The sequence below is a fragment of the Leptodactylus fuscus genome, chromosome 9 (genome assembly GCF_031893055.1).
Source record: "Leptodactylus fuscus isolate aLepFus1 chromosome 9, aLepFus1.hap2, whole genome shotgun sequence".
Lineage (NCBI taxonomy): Eukaryota > Metazoa > Chordata > Amphibia > Anura > Leptodactylidae > Leptodactylus > Leptodactylus fuscus.
This window is the reverse complement of record NC_134273.1, coordinates 24,657,311-24,681,317: the sequence shown is the minus strand read 5'-3', so window position 1 is coordinate 24,681,317 and position 24,007 is coordinate 24,657,311.

The window sequence follows — 24,007 nt, the reverse complement described above, 5'->3', positions numbered from 1 at the left end:
CGCGCATAATTATGTGCGCACATATATATGTGCGCGCATATATATGTGCGCGCATAAATATGTGCGCGAATATATATGTGCGCGCATAAATATGTGCGCGCATAAATATGTGTGCGCATAAATATGTGCGCGCATAATTATGTGCGCGCATATATATGTGCGCGCATATATATGTGCATAAATTTGTGCGCGCATATATATGTGCGCACATATATATGTGCGCGCATATATATGTGTACGCATATATATGTGCGCGCATAAATATGTGCACGCATATATATATGTGCGCGCATAAATATGTGCGCTCATAAAAATGTGCACGCATAAATATGTGCGCGCATAAATATGTGCGCGCATAAATATGTGCGTGCATAAAAATGTGCGAGCATAAATATGTGCGCGCATAAATATGTGCGCGCATATATATGTGCGCGCACAAATATGTGCATGCATAAATATGTGTGCGCATATTTATGTGCATATATATGTGCGCGCATAAATATGTGCGCGCATAATTATGTGCACGCAAAAATATGTGCGCGCATATATATGTGCGTGCATATTTATGTGCATATATATGTGCGCACATATATATGTGCGCGCATAAATATGTGCACGCATATATATGTGCGCGCATAAATATGTGCGTGCATAAATGTGTGCGCATATTTATTTGCATATATATGTGCGCACATATATATGTGCGCGCATAAATATGTGCGCGAATATATATGTGCGCGCATAAATATGTGCGCGCATAAATATGTGTGCACATAAATATGTGCGTGCATAATTATGTGCGCACATATATATGTGCGCGCATATATATGTGCGGGCATAAATATGTGCGCGAATATATATGTGCGCGCATAAATATGTGCGCGCATAAATATGTGCGCGCATAAATATGTGTGCGCATAAATATGTGCGCGCATAATTATTTGCGCGCATATATATGTGCGCGCATATATATGTGCGCGCATAAATATGTGTGCGCATAAATATGTGCAAGCAAATATATGTGCGCGCATATATATCTGCGCGCATATATATGTGCATAAATTTGTGCGCGCATATATATGTGCTCACATATATATGTGCGCGCATAAATATGTGTACGCATATATATGTGCGCGCATAAATATGTGCACGCATATATATATGTGCGCGCATAAATATGTGCGCTCATAAAAATGTGCACGCATAAATATGTGCGCGCATAAATATGTGCACGCATATATATGTGCGCGCATAAATATGTGCAAGCATATATATGTGCGCGCATAAATATGTGCACGCATATATATGTGCGCGCATAAATATGTGCGCGCATAAAAATGTGCGAGCATAAATATGTGCGCGCATAAATATGTGTGCGCATAAATATGTGCAAGCAAATATATGTGCGCGCATATATATCTGCGCGCATATATATGTGCATAAATTTGTGCGCGCATATATATGTGCGCACATATATATGTGCGCGCATAAATATGTGTACGCATATATATGTGCGCGCATAAATATGTGCACGCATATATATATGTGCGCGCATAAATATGTGCGCTCATAAAAATGTGCACGCATAAATATGTGCGCGCATAAATATGTGCGCGCATAAATATGTGCGTGCATAAAAATGTGCGAGCATAAATATGTGCGCGCATAAATATGTGCGCGCATATATATGTGCGCGCACAAATATGTGCGTGCATAAATATGTGTGCGCATATTTATGTGCATATATATGTGCGCGCATAAATATGTGCGCGCATAATTATGTGCGCGCATATATATGTGCACGCAAAAATATGTGCGCGCATATATATGTGCGTGCATATTTATGTGCATATATATGTGCGCACATATATATGTGCGCGCATAAATATGTGCACGCATATATATGTGCGCGCATAAATATGTGCGTGCATAAATGTGTGCGCATATTTATTTGCATATATATGTGCGCACATATATATGTGCGCGCATAAATATGTGCGCGAATATATATGTGCGCGCATAAATATGTGCGCGCATAAATATGTGTGCACATAAATATGTGCGCGCATAATTATGTGCGCACATATATATGTGCGCGCATATATATGTGCGCGCATAAATATGTGCGCGAATATATATGTGCGCGCATAAATATGTGCGCGCATAAATATGTGTGCGCATAAATATGTGCGCGCATAATTATGTGCGCGCATATATATGTGCGCGCATATATATGTGCACGCAAAAATATGTGCGCGCATATATATGTGCATAAATTTCTGCGCGCATATGTATGTGCATAAATTTCTGCGCGCATATATATGTGCGCGCATAATTATGTGCTCGCATATATATGTGCGCGCAAAAATATGTGCGCGCATGTATATGTGCGCGCATAAATATGTGCGCGCATAAATACGTGTGCGCATAAACATGTGCGCGCATAAATATGTGCGCGCATAAAAATGTGCGAGCATAAATATGTGCGCGCATAAATATGTGCGCGCATAAATATGTGCGTGCATATATATCTGCGCGCATATATATGTGCATAAATTTCTGCTCGCATATATATGTGCGCGCATAAATATGTGCGCGCATATATATGTGCGCGCATAAATATGTGCGCGCATAAATTTCTGCGCGCATATATATGTGCATAAATTTCTGCGCGCATATATATGTGCGCGCATAATTATGTGCTCGCATATATATGTGCGCGCATAAATATGTGTGCGCATAAATATGTGCAAGCATATATATGTGCGCGCATAAATATGTGCGCGCATATATATATATGTGCGCCATATATATGTGCATAAATTTGTGCGCGCATAAATATGTGCGCGCATAAATATGTGCGCGCATAAATATGTGCGCGCATAAATATGTGCGCATATTTATTTGCATATATATGTGCGCACATATATATGTGCGCGCATAAATATGTGCGCGAATATATATGTGCGCGCATAAATATGTGCGCGCATAAATATGTGTGCACATAAATATGTGCGCGCATAATTATGTGCGCACATATATATGTGCGCGCATATATATGTGCGCGCATAAATATGTGCGCGAATATATATGTGCGCGCATAAATATGTGCGCGCATAAATATGTGTGCGCATAAATATGTGCGCGCATAATTATGTGCGCGCATATATATGTGCGCGCATATATATGTGCACGCAAAAATATGTGCGCGCATATATATGTGCATAAATTTCTGCGCGCATATGTATGTGCATAAATTTCTGCGCGCATATATATGTGCGCGCATAATTATGTGCTCGCATATATATGTGCGCGCAAAAATATGTGCGCGCATGTATATGTGCGCGCATAAATATGTGCGCGCATAAATACGTGTGCGCATAAACATGTGCGCGCATAAATATGTGCGCGCATAAAAATGTGCGAGCATAAATATGTGCGCGCATAAATATGTGCGCGCATAAATATGTGCGTGCATATATATCTGCGCGCATATATATGTGCATAAATTTCTGCTCGCATATATATGTGCGCGCATAAATATGTGCGCGCATATATATGTGCGCGCATAAATATGTGCGCGCATAAATTTCTGCGCGCATATATATGTGCATAAATTTCTGCGCGCATATATATGTGCGCGCATAATTATGTGCTCGCATATATATGTGCGCGCATAAATATGTGTGCGCATAAATATGTGCAAGCATATATATGTGCGCGCATAAATATGTGCGCGCATATATATATATGTGCGCGCATATATATGTGCATAAATTTGTGCGCGCATAAATATGTGCGCGCATAAATATGTGCGCGCATAAATATGTGCGCGCATAAATATGTGCAAGCATATATATGTGCGCGCATAAATATGTGCGCGCATATATATATATGTGCGCGCATATATATGTGCATAAATTTGTGCGCGCATAAATATGTGCGCGCATAAATATGTGCGCGCATAGATATGTGCGCGCATAGATATGTGCGCGCACATTATGTGCATAAAAATGTGCGCACATATATATGTGCGCGCATAAATATGTGCGCGCATAAATGTGTGCGCATAAATATGTGCGCGCATATTTATGTGCATAAATTTGTGCGTGCATATTTATGTGCATAAATTTGTGCGTGCATATATATATGTGCGCGCATATATATGTGCATAAATATGTGCGCGCATAAATATGTGCGCTCATAAAAATGTGCACGCATAAATATGTGCGCGCATAAATATGTGCGCGCATAAATATGTGCGCACACATTATGTGCATAAATATGTGCGCGCATAAATATGTGCGCCCATAAATATGTGCGCCCATAAATATGTGCGCGCATATATGTGTGCGCGCATAAATATGTGTGCGCATAAATATGTGCGCGAATAAAAATGTGCGAGCATAAATATGTGCGCGCATAAAAATGTGCGTGCATATTTATGTGCATATATATGTGGGCACATATATATGTGCGCGCATAAATATGTGCACGTATAAATATGTGTGCGCATATATATGTGCAAGCATATATATGTGCGCGCATAAATATGTGCGCGCATAAAAATGTGCGAGCATAAATATGTGCGCGCATAAATATGTGCGCGCATAAATATGTGCGTGCATATATATCTGCGCGCATATATATGTGCATAAATTTCTGCTCGCATATATATGTGCGCGCATAAATATGTGCGCGCATATATATGTGCGCGCATAAATATGTGCGCGCATAAATTTCTGCGCGCATATATATGTGCATAAATTTCTGCGCGCATATATATGTGCGCGCATAATTATGTGCTCGCATATATATGTGCGCGCATAAATATGTGTGCGCATAAATATGTGCAAGCATATATATGTGCGCGCATAAATATGTGCGCGCATATATATATATGTGCGCGCATATATATGTGCATAAATTTGTGCGCGCATAAATATGTGCGCGCATAAATATGTGCGCGCATAAATATGTGCGCGCATAAATATGTGCAAGCATATATATGTGCGCGCATAAATATGTGCGCGCATATATATATATGTGCGCGCATATATATGTGCATAAATTTGTGCGCGCATAAATATGTGCGCGCATAAATATGTGCGCGCATAGATATGTGCGCGCATAGATATGTGCGCGCACATTATGTGCATAAAAATGTGCGCACATATATATGTGCGCGCATAAATATGTGCGCGCATAAATGTGTGCGCATAAATATGTGCGCGCATATTTATGTGCATAAATTTGTGCGTGCATATTTATGTGCATAAATTTGTGCGTGCATATATATATGTGCGCGCATATATATGTGCATAAATATGTGCGCGCATAAATATGTGCGCTCATAAAAATGTGCACGCATAAATATGTGCGCGCATAAATATGTGCGCGCATAAATATGTGCGCACACATTATGTGCATAAATATGTGCGCGCATAAATATGTGCGCCCATAAATATGTGCGCCCATAAATATGTGCGCGCATATATGTGTGCGCGCATAAATATGTGTGCGCATAAATATGTGCGCGAATAAAAATGTGCGAGCATAAATATGTGCGCGCATAAAAATGTGCGTGCATATTTATGTGCATATATATGTGGGCACATATATATGTGCGCGCATAAATATGTGCACGTATAAATATGTGTGCGCATATATATGTGCAAGCATATATATGTGCGCGCATAAATATGTGCGCGCATATATATATATGTGCGCGCATATATATGTGCATAAATTTGTGCGCGCATAAATATGTGCGCGCATATATATGTGCGCGCATAAATATGTGCGCGCATAAATATGTGCGCGCATAAATATGTGTGCGCATAAATATGTGCGCGCATATTTATGTGCATAAATTTGTGCGTGCATATTTATGTGCATAAATTTGTGCGTGCATATATATGTGCGCGCATATATATGTGCATAAATATGTGCGCGCATAGATATGTGCGCGCATATATATGTGCTTGCACATTATGTGCATAAATATGTGCGCACATATATATGTGCGCGCATAAATATGTGCGCACATAAATATGTGCGCGCATAAATATGTGTGCGCATATATATGTGCATAAATTTGTGCGCGCATAAATATGTGCGCGCATATATATGTGTGCGCATAAATATGTGCGCGCATAAATTTCTGCGCGCATATATATGTGCATAAATTTCTACGCGCATATATATGTACGCGCATAATTATGTGCTCGCATATATATGTGCGCGCATAAATATGTGCGCGCATAAATATGTGCAAGCATATATATGTGCGCGCATAAATATGTGTGCGCATAAATATGTGCGCGCATAGATATGTGCGCGCATATATATGTGCTTGCACATTATGTGCATAAATATGTGCGCACATATATATGTGCGCGCATAAATATGTGCGCACATAAATATGTGCGCGCATAAATATGTGTGCGCATAAATATGTGCGCGCATATTTATATGCATAAATTTGTGCGTGCATATATATATGTGCGCGCATATATATGTGCATAAATATGTGCGCGCATAGATATGTGCGCGCACATTATGTGCATAAATATGTGCGCGCATAAATATGTGCGCTCATAAAAATGTGCACGCATAAATATGTGCGCGCATAAATATGTGCGCACACATTATGTGCATAAATATGTGCGCGCATAAATACGTGCGCTCATAAATATGTGCGAGCATATATATGTGCGCGCATAAATATGTGCGCACATAAAAATGTGCGAGCATAAATATGTGCGCGCATAAAAATGTGCGCGCATATTTATGTGCATATATATGTGCGCACATATATATGTGCGCGCATATATATGTGCATAAATTTGTGCGCGTATATATATATGTGCGCGCATAAATATGTACGCGCGTATATATGTGCGCGCATAAATATGTGCGTGCATAAATATGTGCGTGCATATTTATGTGCATATATATGTGCGCGTAAATATGTGCGCGCATAAATATGTGCACGCATATATATGTGCGCGCATAAATATGTGCGCGCATATATATGTGCGCGCATAAATATGTGCACGCTAATATATGTGCGCGCATAAATATGTGCCTGCATATATATGTGCGCGCATAAATATGTGCGCGCATATTTATGTGCATAAATTTGTGCGCGCATATATATGTGCGCGCATATATATGTGCATAAATATGTGCGCGCATAATTATGTGTGCGCATAGATATGTGCGCGCACATTATGTCCATAAATATGTGCGCGCATATATATGTGTGCGCATAAATATGTGCGCTCATAAATATGTGCACGCACATATATATGCGTGCACATATTTATGCACACACATATTTATGCGTGCACATATTTAAAAAAATATGTGCGTGCATATATATCTGCGCGCATATATATGTGCATAAATTTGTGCGCGCATATATATGTGCGCGCATAAATATGTGCGCGCATAAATTTCTGCGCGCATATATATGTGCATAAATTTCTGCGCGCATATATATGTGCGTGCATAATTATGTGCTCGCATATATATGTGCGCGCATATATATGTGCGCGCATAAATATGTGCGCGCATATATATGTGCGCGCATAAATATGTGCGCGCATATATATATATGTGCGCGCATAAATATGTGCGTGCATATATATGTGCGCGCATATATATGTGCATAAATTTTTGCGCGCATAAATATGTGCGCGCATAAATATGTGCGCGCATATTTATGTGCATAAATTTGTGCGCGCATACATATGTGCATAAATATGTGCGCGCATAGATATGTGCGTGCATAAATATGTGCGCGCATAAATTTCTGCGCGCATATATATGTGCATAAATTTCTGCGCGCATATATATGTGCGTGCATAATTATGTGCTCGCATATATATTTGCGCGAATATATATGTGCGCATAGATATGTGCGCGCACATTATGTGCATAAATATGTGCGCACATATATATGTGCTCGCATAAATATGTGCGCACATAAATATGTGCGCGCATAAATATGTGTGCGCATAAATATGTGCGCGCATATTTATGTGCATAAATTTGTGCGCGCATATATATATGTGCGCGCATATATATGTGCATAAATATGTGCGCGCATAGATATGTGCGCGCACATTATGTGCATAAATATGTACGCGCATAAATATGTGCGCTCATAAAAATGTGCACGCATAAATATGTGCGCGCATAAATATATGCGCGCATAAATATGTGCGCACACATTATGTGCATAAATATGTGCGCGCATAAATATGTGCGCGCATATTTATGTGCATATATATGTGTGCACATATATATGTGCGTGCATAAATATGTGCATGCATATATATGTGCGCGAATAAATATGTGCAAGCATAAATATGTGCAAGCATAAATATGTGCGAGCATATATATGTGCGCGCATATATATGTGCATAAATTTGTGCGCGCATATATATGTGCGCGCATAAATATGTGCGTGCATATATATGTGCGCGCATAAATATGTGCACGCATATATATGTGCGCGCATAAATATGTGCGCGCATAAAAATGTGCGAGCATAAATATGTGCGCGCATAAATATGTGCGCGCATAAATATTTGCAAGCAAATATATGTGCGCGCATATATATATCTGCGCGCATATATATGTGCATAAATTTGTGCGCGCATATATATGTGCGCACATATATATGTGCGCGCATAAATATGTGTACGCATATATATGTGCGCGCATAAATATGTGCACGCATATATATATGTGCGCGCATAAATATGTGCACGCATAAATATGTGCGCGCATAAATAAGTGCGTGCATAAAAATGTGCGAGCATAAATATGTGAGCGCATAAATATGTGCGCGCATATTTATGTGCATATATATGTGCGCACATATATATGTGCGCGCATAAATATGTGCGCGCATAAATATGTGCGCGCATAAATATGTGCGCGCATAAATATGTGCGCGCATAATTATGTGCGCGTATATATATGTGCGCGCATATATATGTGCGCGCATATTTATGTGCATATATATGTGCGCACATATATATGTGCGCGCATAAATATGTGCACGCATATATATGTGCGTGCATAAATATGTGTGCGCATATTTATGTGCATATATATGTGCGCACATATATATGTGCGCGCATAAATATGTGCGTGCATATATATCTGCGCGCATATATATGTGCATAAATTTGTGCGCGCATATATATGTAAATAAATATGTGCGCACATAAATATGTGCGCGCATAAATATGTGCGCGCATAAATATGTGTGCGCATAAATATGTGCGCGCATATTTATGTGCATAAATTTGTGCGCGCATATATATATGTGCGCGCATATATATGTGCATAAATATGTGCTCGCATATTTATGTGCGCTCATAAAAATGTGCACGCATAAATATGTGCGCGCATAAATATGTGCGCGCATAAATATGTGCGCACACATTATGTGCATTGTCACGGGATGGTTAGAGTCTATACTATAGGCCATGTGTAATATATATTTCATGTGGAATGTATTCTCTAACCTGTTGTAAACATCAGTGTGTAGTTGGCTGATTCGGGTCTAGTGTGTTAGCACATTGTATGCAAATCCCTCTAACTAGTGAGGACCAGTGAGGACAATGGGTGGAGATAATCTGATCAGTGTCTCCAAGAAGATGTTGGACTGTGCATTGTTCAAAAGAGACAGGGAGTCTGCTCTCCTTGGTATAGGTGAGGGGGGAAGGATCTGTGACTCAGCCCTTCCCACCCACAGATAGAGGAAGTAACAGTTTAGTATATAGATATAGCTAGCAGTTAGTATGAGTTAGCCGGCCTGTGCACAGCTCTGCAGAGAGCCAGGACTTAGTTACAGGACCAAGAACCCAAAGTTATCATTGGATTGTGACTTCTGTGGACTTATTGTTATTACGGTTGATGTGACCGCCGCCGGCTACTAACTTTGTGGATTACAATAAATTGCTGTTGTCTCCCGACCTCTTGCGTCCGTGTTGATTCAAAAGACCATCCGGAGGAAGACGTATACTTTTGCTCCGTTACATGCATAAATATGTGCGCGCATAAATATGTGCGCGCATATATATGTGCGCGCATAAATATGTGCGCGCATATTTATGTGCATATATATGTGCGCACATATATATGTGCGCGCATAAATATGTGCATGCATATATATGTGCGCGCATAAATATGTGCGCGCATAAATATGTGCAAGCATAAATATGTGCGAGCATATATATGTGCGCGCATATATATGTGCATAAATTTGTGCGCGCATAAATATGTGCGCGCATATATATGTGCGCGCATAAATATGTGCGTGCATAAATATGTGCGCGCATATTTATGTGCATATATATGTGCGCACATATATATGTGCGCGCATAAATATGTGCATGCATATATATGTGCGCGCATAAATATGTGCAAGCATAAATATGTGCAAGCATAAATATGTGCGAGCATATATATGTGCGCGCATATATATGTGCGCATAAATATGTGCGCGCATAAATATGTGCACGCATATATATGTGCGCGCATAAATATGTGCAAGCATATATATGTGCGCGCATAAATATGTGCACGCATATATATGTGCGCGCATAAATATGTGCGCGCATAAAATTGTGCGAGCATAAATATGTGCGCGCATAAATATGTGTGCGCATAAATATGTGCAAGCAAATATATGTGCGCGCATATAAATCTGCGCGCATATATATGTGCATAAATTTGTGCGCGCATATATATGTGCGCACATATATATGTGCGCGCATAAATATGTGTACGCATATATATGTGCGCGCATAAATATGTGCACGCAAAAATATGTGCGCGCATATATATGTGCGTGCATATTTATGTGCATATATATGTGCGCACATATATATGTGCGCGCATAAATATGTGCACGCATATATATGTGCGCGCACAAATATGTGCGTGCATAAATATGTGTGCGCATATTTATGTGCATATATATGTGCGCGCATAAATATGTGCGCGCATAATTATGTGCGCGCATATATATGTGCACGCAAAAATATGTGCGCGCATATATATGTGCGTGCATATTTATGTGCATATATATGTGCGCACATATATATGTGCGCGCATAAATATGTGCACGCATATATATGTGCGCGCATAAATATGTGCGTGCATAAATGTGTGCGCATATTTATTTGCATATATATGTGCGCGCATAAATATGTGCGCGAATATATATGTGCGCGCATAAATATGTGCGCGCATAAATATGTGTGCACATAAATATGTGCGCGCATAATTATGTGCGCACATATATATGTGCGCGCATATATATGTGCGGGCATAAATATGTGCGCGAATATATATGTGCGCGCATAAATATGTGCGCGCATAAATATGTGCGCGCATAAATATGTGTGCGCATAAATATGTGCGCGCATAATTATTTGCGCGCATATATATGTGCGCGCATATATATGTGCACGCAAAAATATGTGCGCGCATATATATGTGCATAAATTTCTGCGTGCATATGTATGTGCATAAATTTCTGCGCGCATATATATGTGCGCGCATAATTATGTGCTCGCATATATATGAGCGCGCAAAAATATGTGCGCGCATATATATGTGCGCGCATAAATATGTGCGCGCATATTTATGTGCATATATATGTGCGCACATATATATGTACATGCATATATATGTGCGCGCATAAATATGTGCGCGCATAAATATGTGCGAGCATATATATGTGCGCGCATATATATGTGCATAAATTTGTGCGCGCATAAATATGTGCGCGCATATATATGTGCGCGCATAAATATGTGCGTGCATAAATATGTGGGCGCATATTTATGTGCATATATATGTGCGCATAAATATGTGCGCGCATAAATATGTGCACGCATATATATATGTGCGCGCATAAATATGTGCAAGCATATATATGAACGCGCATAAATATGTGCACGCATATATATGTGCGCGCATAAATATGTGCGCGCATAAAAATGTGCGAGCATAAATATGTGCGCGCATAAATATGTGTGCGCATAAATATGTGCAAGCAAATATATGTGCGCGCATATATATGTGCATAAATTTGTGCGCGCATAAATATGTGCACGCATATATATGTGCGCGCATAAATATGTGCGTGCATAAATGTGTGCGCATATTTATTTGCATATATATGTGCGCACATATATATGTGCGCGCATAAATATGTGCGCGAATATATATGTGCGCGCATAAATATGTGCGCGCATAAATATGTGTGCACATAAATATGTGCGCGCATAATTATGTGCGCACATATATATGTGCGCGCATAAATATGTGCGCGCATAAATATGTGTGCACATAAATATGTGCGCGCATAATTATGTGCGCACATATATATGTGCGCGCATATATATGTGCGCGCATAAATATGTGCGCGAATATATATGTGCGCGCATAAATATGTGCGCGCATAAATATGTGTGCGCATAAATATGTGCGCGCATAATTATGTGCGCGCATATATATGTGCGCGCATATATATGTGCATAAATTTGTGCGCGCATATATATGTGCGCACATATATATGTGCGCGCATATATATGTGTACGCATATATATGTGCGCGCATAAATATGTGCACGCATATATATATGTGCGCGCATAAATATGTGCGCTCATAAAAATGTGCACGCATAAATATGTGCGCGCATAAATATGTGCGCGCATAAATATGTGCGTGCATAAAAATGTGCGAGCATAAATATGTGCGCGCATAAATATGTGCGCGCATATATATGTGCGCGCACAAATATGTGCATGCATAAATATGTGTGCGCATATTTATGTGCATATATATGTGCGCGCATAAATATGTGCGCGCATAATTATGTGCGCGCATATATATGTGCACGCAAAAATATGTGCGCGCATATATATGTGCGTGCATATTTATGTGCATATATATGTGCGCACATATATATGTGCGCGCATAAATATGTGCACGCATATATATGTGCGCGCATAAATATGTGCGTGCATAAATGTGTGCGCATATTTATTTGCATATATATGTGCGCACATATATATGTGCGCGCATAAATATGTGCGCGAATATATATGTGCGCGCATAAATATGTGCGCGCATAAATATGTGTGCACATAAATATGTGCGTGCATAATTATGTGCGCACATATATATGTGCGCGCATATATATGTGCGGGCATAAATATGTGCGCGAATATATATGTGCGCGCATAAATATGTGCGCGCATAAATATGTGCGCGCATAAATATGTGTGCGCATAAATATGTGCGCGCATAATTATTTGCGCGCATATATATGTGCGCGCATATATATGTGCGCGCATAAATATGTGTGCGCATAAATATGTGCAAGCAAATATATGTGCGCGCATATATATCTGCGCGCATATATATGTGCATAAATTTGTGCGCGCATATATATGTGCGCACATATATATGTGCGCGCATAAATATGTGTACGCATATATATGTGCGCGCATAAATATGTGCACGCATATATATATGTGCGCGCATAAATATGTGCGCTCATAAAAATGTGCACGCATAAATATGTGCGCGCATAAATATGTGCACGCATATATATGTGCGCGCATAAATATGTGCAAGCATATATATGTGCGCGCATAAATATGTGCACGCATATATATGTGCGCGCATAAATATGTGCGCGCATAAAAATGTGCGAGCATAAATATGTGCGCGCATAAATATGTGTGCGCATAAATATGTGCAAGCAAATATATGTGCGCGCATATATATCTGCGCGCATATATATGTGCATAAATTTGTGCGCGCATATATATGTGCGCACATATATATGTGCGCGCATAAATATGTGTACGCATATATATGTGCGCGCATAAATATGTGCACGCATATATATATGTGCGCGCATAAATATGTGCGCTCATAAAAATGTGCACGCATAAATATGTGCGCGCATAAATATGTGCGCGCATAAATATGTGCGTGCATAAAAATGTGCGAGCATAAATATGTGCGCGCATAAATATGTGCGCGCATATATATGTGCGCGCACAAATATGTGCGTGCATAAATATGTGTGCGCATATTTATGTGCATATATATGTGCGCGCATAAATATGTGCGCGCATAATTATGTGCGCGCATATATATGTGCACGCAAAAATATGTGCGCGCATATATATGTGCGTGCATATTTATGTGCATATATATGTGCGCACATATATATGTGCGCGCATAAATATGTGCACGCATATATATGTGCGCGCATAAATATGTGCGTGCATAAATGTGTGCGCATATTTATTTGCATATATATGTGCGCACATATATATGTGCGCGCATAAATATGTGCGCGAATATATATGTGCGCGCATAAATATGTGCGCGCATAAATATGTGTGCACATAAATATGTGCGCGCATAATTATGTGCGCACATATATATGTGCGCGCATATATATGTGCGCGCATAAATATGTGCGCGAATATATATGTGCGCGCATAAATATGTGCGCGCATAAATATGTGTGCGCATAAATATGTGCGCGCATAATTATGTGCGCGCATATATATGTGCGCGCATATATATGTGCACGCAAAAATATGTGCGCGCATATATATGTGCATAAATTTCTGCGCGCATATGTATGTGCATAAATTTCTGCGCGCATATATATGTGCGCGCATAATTATGTGCTCGCATATATATGTGCGCGCAAAAATATGTGCGCGCATGTATATGTGCGCGCATAAATATGTGCGCGCATAAATACGTGTGCGCATAAACATGTGCGCGCATAAATATGTGCGCGCATAAAAATGTGCGAGCATAAATATGTGCGCGCATAAATATGTGCGCGCATAAATATGTGCGTGCATATATATCTGCGCGCATATATATGTGCATAAATTTCTGCTCGCATATATATGTGCGCGCATAAATATGTGCGCGCATATATATGTGCGCGCATAAATATGTGCGCGCATAAATTTCTGCGCGCATATATATGTGCATAAATTTCTGCGCGCATATATATGTGCGCGCATAATTATGTGCTCGCATATATATGTGCGCGCATAAATATGTGTGCGCATAAATATGTGCAAGCATATATATGTGCGCGCATAAATATGTGCGCGCATATATATATATGTGCGCGCATATATATGTGCATAAATTTGTGCGCGCATAAATATGTGCGCGCATAAATATGTGCGCGCATAAATATGTGCGCGCATAAATATGTGCGCATATTTATTTGCATATATATGTGCGCACATATATATGTGCGCGCATAAATATGTGCGCGAATATATATGTGCGCGCATAAATATGTGCGCGCATAAATATGTGTGCACATAAATATGTGCGCGCATAATTATGTGCGCACATATATATGTGCGCGCATATATATGTGCGCGCATAAATATGTGCGCGAATATATATGTGCGCGCATAAATATGTGCGCGCATAAATATGTGTGCGCATAAATATGTGCGCGCATAATTATGTGCGCGCATATATATGTGCGCGCATATATATGTGCACGCAAAAATATGTGCGCGCATATATATGTGCATAAATTTCTGCGCGCATATGTATGTGCATAAATTTCTGTGCGCATATATATGTGCGCGCATAATTATGTGCTCGCATATATATGTGCGCGCAAAAATATGTGCGCGCATGTATATGTGCGCGCATAAATATGTGCGCGCATAAATACGTGTGCGCATAAACATGTGCGCGCATAAATATGTGCGCGCATAAAAATGTGCGAGCATAAATATGTGCGCGCATAAATATGTGCGCGCATAAATATGTGCGTGCATATATATCTGCGCGCATATATATGTGCATAAATTTGTGCGCGCATATATATGTGCGCGCATAAATATGTGCGCGCATATATATGTGCGCGCATAAATATGTGCGCGCATAAATTTCTGCGCGCATATATATGTGCATAAATTTCTGCGCGCATATATATGTGCGCGCATAATTATGTGCTCGCATATATATGTGCGCGCATAAATATGTGTGCGCATAAATATGTGCAAGCATATATATGTGCGCGCATAAATATGTGCGCGCATATATATATATGTGCGCGCATATATATGTGCATAAATTTGTGCGCGCATAAATATGTGCGCGCATAAATATGTGCGCGCATAAATATGTGCGCGCATAAATATGTGCAAGCATATATATGTGCGCGCATAAATATGTGCGCGCATATATATATATGTGCGCGCATATATATGTGCATAAATTTGTGCGCGCATAAATATGTGCGCGCATAAATATGTGCGCGCATAGATATGTGCGCGCATAGATATGTGCGCGCACATTATGTGCATAAAAATGTGCGCACATATATATGTGCGCGCATAAATATGTGCGCGCATAAATGTGTGCGCATAAATATGTGCGCGCATATTTATGTGCATAAATTTGTGCGTGCATATTTATGTGCATAAATTTGTGCGTGCATATATATATGTGCGCGCATATATATGTGCATAAATATGTGCGCGCATAAATATGTGCGCTCATAAAAATGTGCACGCATAAATATGTGCGCGCATAAATATGTGCGCGCATAAATATGTGCGCACACATTATGTGCATAAATATGTGCGCGCATAAATATGTGCGCCCATAAATATGTGCGCCCATAAATATGTGCGCGCGCATAAATATGTGTGCGCATAAATATGTGCGCGAATAAAAATGTGCGAGCATAAATATGTGCGCGCATAAAAATGTGCGTGCATATTTATGTGCATATATATGTGGGCACATATATATGTGCGCGCATAAATATGTGCACGCATAAATATGTGTGCGCATATATATGTGCAAGCATATATATGTGCGCGCATAAATATGTGCGCGCATATATATATGTGCGCGCATATATATGTGCATAAATTTGTGCGCGCATAAATATGTGCGCGCATATATATGTGCGCGCATAAATATGTGCGCGCATAAATATGTGCGCGCATAAATATGTGTGCGCATAAATATGTGCGCGCATATTTATGTGCATAAATTTGTGCGTGCATATTTATGTGCATAAATTTGTGCGTGCATATATATGTGCGCGCATATATATGTGCATAAATATGTGCGCGCATAGATATGTGCGCGCACATTATGTGCATAAATATGTGCGCGCATAAATATGTGCGCTCATAAAAATGTGCACGCATAAATATGTGCGCGCATAAATATGTGCGCACATAAATATGTGCGCACACATTATGTGCATAAATATGTGCGCGCATAAATATGTGCGCCCATAAATATGTGCGCGCATATATATGTGCGCGCATAAATATGTGCGCGCATAAAATTGTGCGAGCATAAATATGTGCGCGCATAAAAATGTGCGTGCATATTTATGTGCATATATATGTGGGCACATATATATGTGCGCGCATAAATATGTGCACGCATATATATGTGCCCGCATAAATATGTGCGCGCATAAATATGTGCGCGCATATATATGTGCGCGCATAAATATGTGCGTGCATAAATATGTGTGCGCATATTTATGTGCATATATATGTGCGCACATATATATGTGCGCGCATAAATATGTGCGCGAATATATATGTGCGCGCATAAATATGTGCGCGCATAAATATGTGCGCGCATAAATATGTGTGCGCATAAATATGTGCGCACATAATTATGTGCGCGCATATATATGTGCGTGCATATATATGTGCACGCAAAAATATGTGCGCGCATATATATGTGCATAAATTTCTGCGCGCATATATATGTGCGCGCATAATTATGTGCTCGCATATATATGTGCGCTCATAATTATGTGCTCGCATATATATGTGCGCGCATATATATGTGCGCGCATAAATATGTGCGCGCATAAAAATGTGCGAGCATAAATATGTGCACGCATAAATATGTGCGCGCATAAATATGTGCGTGCATATATATGTGTGCGCATAAATATGTGCGCGCATAAATTTCTGCGCGCATATATATGTGCATAAATTTCTACGCGCATATATATGTACGCGCATAATTATGTGCTCGCATATATATGTGCGCGCATAAATATGTGCGCGCATAAATATGTGCAAGCATATATATGTGCGCGCATAAATATGTGTGCGCATAAATATGTGCGCGCATAGATATGTGCGCGCATATATATGTGCTTGCACATTATGTGCATAAATATGTGCGCACATATATATGTGCGCGCATAAATATGTGCGCACATAAATATGTGCGCGCATAAATATGTGTGCGCATATATATGTGCATAAATTTGTGCGCGCATAAATATGTGCGCGCATATATATGTGTGCGCATAAATATGTGCGCGCATAAATTTCTGCGCGCATATATATGTGCATAAATTTCTACGCGCATATATATGTACGCGCATAATTATGTGCTCGCATATATATGTGCGCGCATAAATATGTGCGCGCATAAATATGTGCAAGCATATATATGTGCGCGCATAAATATGTGTGCGCATAAATATGTGCGCGCATAGATATGTGCGCGCATATATATGTGCTTGCACATTATGTGCATAAATATGTGCGCACATATATATGTGCGCGCATAAATATGTGCGCACATAAATATGTGCGCGCATAAATATGTGTGCGCATAAATATGTGCGCGCATATTTATATGCATAAATTTGTGCGTGCATATATATATGTGCGCGCATATATATGTGCATAAATATGTGCGCGCATAGATATGTGCGCGCACATTATGTGCATAAATATGTGCGCGCATAAATATGTGCGCTCATAAAAATGTGCACGCATAAATATGTGCGCGCATAAATATGTGCGCACACATTATGTGCATAAATATGTGCGCGCATAAATACGTGCGCTCATAAATATGTGCGAGCATATATATGTGCGCGCATAAATATGTGCGCACATAAAAATGTGCGAGCATAAATATGTGCGCGCATAAAAATGTGCGCGCATATTTATGTGCATATATATGTGCGCACATATATATGTGCGCGCATATATATGTGCATAAATTTGTGCGCGTATATATATATGTGCGCGCATAAATATGTACGCGCGTATATATGTGCGCGCATAAATATGTGCGTGCATAAATATGTGCGCGCATATTTATGTGCATATATATGTGCGCGTAAATATGTGCGCGCATAAATATGTGCACGCATATATATGTGCGCGCATAAATATGTGCGCGCATATATATGTGCGCGCATAAATATGTGCACGCTAATATATGTGCGCGCATAAATATGTGCCTGCATATATATGTGCGCGCATAAATATGTGCGCGCATATTTATGTGCATAAATTTGTGCGCGCATATATATGTGCGCGCATATATATGTGCATAAATATGTGCGCGCATAATTATGTGTGCGCATAGATATGTGCGCGCACATTATGTCCATAAATATGTGCGCGCATATATATGTGTGCGCATAAATATGTGCGCTCATAAATATGTGCACGCACATATATATGCGTGCACATATTTATGCACACACATATTTATGCGTGCACATATTTAAAAAAATATGTGCGCGCATATATATGTGCGCGCATAAATATGTGCATGCATAAATATGTGCGCGCATATATATGTGCGCGCATAAATATGTGCTCGCATATATATGTGCGCGCATAAATATGTGCACGCTAATATATGTGCGCGCATAAATATGTGCCTGCATATATATGTGCGCGCATAAATATGTGCGCGCATATTTATGTGCATAAATTTGTGCGCGCATATATATGTGCGCGCATATATATGTGCATAAATATGTGCGCGCATAATTATGTGTGCGCATAGATATGTGCGCGCACATTATGTCCATAAATATGTGCGCGCATATATATGTGTGCGCATAAATATGTGCGCTCATAAATATGTGCACGCACATATATATGCGTGCACATATTTATGCACACACATATTTATGCGTGCACATATTTAAAAAAATATGTGCGCGCATATATATGTGCGCGCATAAATATGTGCATGCATAAATATGTGCGCGCATATATATGTGCGCGCATAAATATGTGCTCGCATATATATGTGCGCGCATAAATATGTGCACGCTAATATATGTGCGCGCATAAATATGTGCCTGCATATATATGTGCGCGCATAAATATGTGCGCGCATATTTATGTGCATAAATTTGTGCGCGCATATATATGTGCGCGCATATATATGTGCATAAATATGTGCGCGCATAATTATGTGTGCGCATAGATATGTGCGCGCACATTATGTCCATAAATATGTGCGCGCATATATATGTGTGCGCATAAATATGTGCGCTCATAAATATGTGCACGCACATATATATGCGTGCACATATTTATGCACACACATATTTATGCGTGCACATATTTAAAAAAATATGTGCGCGCATATATATGTGCGCGCATAAATATGTGCGTGCATAAATATGTGCGCGCATATATATGTGCGCGCATAAATATGTGCTCGCATATTTATGTGCGCGCATATATACGTGTGATCATAAATATGTGCGCGCATAAACATGTGCGCGCATAAATATGTGCGCGCATAAAAATGTGCGAGCATAAATATGTGTGCGCATAAATATGTGCGCACATAAATATGTGCAAGCATATATATGTGCGCGCATATATATGTGCATAAATTTGTGCGCGCATATATATGTGCGCGCATAAATATTTGCACGCATAAATATGTGCGCGCTAATATATGTGCGCGCATAAATATGTGCCTGCATATATATGTGCGCGCATAAATATGTGCGCGCATATTTATGTGCATAAATTTGTGCGCCCATATATATGTGCGCGCATATATATGTGCATAAATATGTGCGCGCATAATTATGTGTGCGCATAGATATGTGCGCGCACATTATGTCCATAAATATGTGCGCGCATATATATGTGTGCGCATAAATATGTGCGCTCATAAATATGTGCACGCACATATATATGCGTGCACATATTTATGCACACACATATTTAAGCGTGCACATATTTAAAAAAATATGTGCGCGCATATATATGTGCGCGCATAAATATGTGCGTGCATAAATATGTGCGCGCATATATATGTGCGCGCATAAATATGTGCTCGCATATTTATGTGCGTGCATAAATATGTGCGCGCATAAATATGTGCGCGCATATTTATGTGCATAAATTTATGCGCGCATATATATGTGCATAAATATGTGCGCGCATAGATATGTGCGCGCACATTATGTGCATAAATATGTGCGCACATATATATGTGCGCACATACATATGTGCGCGCATAAATATGTGTGCGCATAAATATGTGTGCGCATCTTTATGTGCATAAATTTGTGCGCGCATATATATATGTGCGCGCATATATATGTGCATAAATATGTGCGCGCATAGATATGTGCGCGCACATTATGTGCATAAATATGTGCTCGCATATTTATGTGCGCTCATAAAAATGTGCACGCGTAAATATGTGCGAGCATAAATATGTGCGCGCATAAATATGTGCGCGCATATTTATGTGCATATATATGTGCGCACACATTATGTGCATAAATATGTGCGCTCATAAATATGTGCGCGCATATATATGTGCGCGCATAAATATGTGCGCGCATAAAAATGTGCGAGCATAAATATGTGCGCGCATAAAAATGTGCGAGCATAAATATGTGCGCGCATAAATATGTGTGCGCATAAATATGTGCAAGCAAATATATGTGCGCACATATATATCTGCGCGCATATATATGTGCATAAATTTGTGCGCGCATATATATGTGCGCACATATATATGTGCGCGCATAAATATGTGTACGCATATATATGTGCGCGCATAAATATGTGCACGCATATATATATGTGCGCGCATAAATATGTGCGCTCATAAAAATGTGCACGCATAAATATGTGCGCGCATAAATATGTGCGTGCATAAAAATGTGCGAGCATAAATATGTGCGCGCATAAATATGTGCTCGCATATATATGTGCGCGCATAAATATGTGCGTGCATAAATATGTGTGCGCATATTTATGTGCATATATATGTGCGCGCATAAATATATGCGCGCATAATTATGTGCGCGCATATATGTGTGCACGCAAAAATATGTGCGCGCATATATATGTGCGTGCATATTTATGTGCATATATATGTGCGCACATATATATGTGCGCGCATAAATATGTGCACGCATATATATGTGCGCGCATAAATATGTGCGTGCATAAATGTGTGCGCATATTTATGTGCATATATATGTGCGCACATATATATGTGCGCGCATAAATATGTGCGCGAATATATATGTGTGCGCATAAATATGTGCGCGCATAAATATGTGTGCACATAAATATGTGCGCGCATAATTATGTGCGCACATATATATGTGCACGCAAAAATATGTGCGCGCATATATATGTGCGTGCATATTTATGTGCATTAATATGTGCGCACATATATATGTGCGCGCATAAATATGTGCACGCATATATATGTGCGCGAATATATATGTGCGCGCATAAATATGTGCGCGCATAAATATGTGCGCGCATAAATATGTGTGCGCATAATTATGTGCGCGCATATATATATATGCGTGCATATATATGTGCACGCAAAAATATGTGCGCGCATATATATGTGCATAAATTTCTGCGCGCATATATATGTGCATAAATTTCTGCGCGCATATATATGTGCGCGCATAAAAATGTGCGCGCATATTTATGTGCATATATATGTGCGCACATATATATGTGCATAAATTTGTGCGCGTATATATATATGTGTGCGCATAAATATGTACGCGCGTATATATGTGCGCGCATAAATATGTGCGTGCATAAATATGTGCGCGCATATTTATGTGCATATATATGTGCGCATAAATATGTGCGCGCATAAATATGTGCACGCATATATATGTGCGCGCATAAATATGTGCGCGCATATATATGTGCGCGCATAAATATGTGCACGCTAATATATGTGCGCGCATAAATATGTGCCTGCATATATATGTGCGCGCATAAATATGTGCGCGCATATTTATGTGCATAAATTTGTGCGCGCATATATATGTGCGCGCATATATATGTGCATAAATATGTGCGCGCATAATTATGTGTGCGCATAGATATGTGCGCGCACATTATGTCCATAAATATGTGCGCGCATATATATGTGTGCGCATAAATATGTGCGCTCATAAATATGTGCACGCACATATATATGCGTGCACATATTTATGCACACACATATTTATGCGTGCACATATTTAAAAAAATATGTGCGCGCATATATATGTGCGCGCATAAATATGTGCATGCATAAATATGTGCGCGCATATATATGTGCGCGCATAAATATGTGCTCGCATATATATGTGCGCGCATAAATATGTGCACGCTAATATATGTGCGTGCATAAATATGTGCCTGCATATATATGTGCGCGCATAAATATGTGCGCGCATATTTATGTGCATAAATTTGTGCGCGCATATATATGTGCGCGCATATATATGTGCATAAATATGTGCGCGCATAATTATGTGTGCGCATAGATATGTGCGCGCACATTATGTCCATAAATATGTGCGCGCATATATATGTGTGCGCATAAATATGTGCGCTCATAAATATGTGCACGCACATATATATGCGTGCACATATTTATGCACACACATATTTATGCGTGCACATATTTAAAAAAATATGTGCGCGCATATATATGTGCGCGCATAAATATGTGCGTGCATAAATATGTGCGCGCATATATATGTGCGCGCATAAATATGTGCTCGCATATTTATGTGCGCGCATATATACGTGTGATCATAAATATGTGCGCGCATAAACATGTGCGCGCATAAATATGT